Source organism: Takifugu rubripes, chromosome 3, assembly GCF_901000725.2.
Source record: "Takifugu rubripes chromosome 3, fTakRub1.2, whole genome shotgun sequence".
In the NCBI taxonomy this organism is placed as follows: Eukaryota; Metazoa; Chordata; class Actinopteri; order Tetraodontiformes; family Tetraodontidae; genus Takifugu; species Takifugu rubripes.
In genome coordinates this window covers 7,270,371-7,271,255 of record NC_042287.1, presented here as the reverse complement: position 1 = coordinate 7,271,255, position 885 = coordinate 7,270,371, and positions in this window count along the sequence as shown.

Genomic DNA, 885 nt, shown 5'->3' with positions numbered 1-885 from the left:
CATGTGTATTCCTTTCTATTTTAGTACCCTGCTCCATAGAGGGTGTCTCTTTAATACTTAGAACAAATGCTGCTGTTACTACGCATCAATGTTGACCCGTCCTGTGAATATCTACAGCTTTTTCTCGCTACAAACAGGATAAACTGGCTCCCAGCGAGGATGTGTAGGACTGCTACAATCAGAATGTAGATGTTACCCACCATAAATACACTGTTGGAGATACTTATGTAAAGCTGTTTTAACCATAAAAAATAAAACAAGTATTTTGCTACACAAACAATTTGTGTTTGCTGCTGGCCACAGTCAATAAACAAATAAATTCTAAAGCCAAACCGGACTCCAAATGGAATAAACCCCCTCCTCCCGCTCCTACCCTTCCTGTCAGCCCCGGGATTCAAACTCGGTCGGATGATTTCCGGCGACCGAAGAGTCGCAATTGATCTGCTCTGTAAAAAGTGCGGCTGAAGCTCAGGTCATGCAGAACTCGTTTGTCAGAGGAAGTTTTATTAACATAAACCACACACACATACACGCGCGCGGTAAATTCACCTCTACCTCTGCATTTGTTTATGACCTATGGGGGAGTTGTGGTGCATCACGGTGTCCAGCAGGGGGCGCCGTTATACGAATCACTGCTGGTGGATCAATCGACGTGAGGCCGAGTCTGTCCGTCTCTGTCTCTAATTTATTTCAAATACTGGTTTTAACTATAACCTTTCAGATATTAGCATGTTACCTGTCATCCTTTCTGTTGGTGTCGTTTAATTTTGCTCATTAACTGATATTTTTCAGCAAAACATGTCAGAAGCGTGTGCTCTCCCGCCCGTTTCATCTTTGGGGAAGATGTCAATCTGATCTTCTTGTTTTAATATTTACAATGCTATG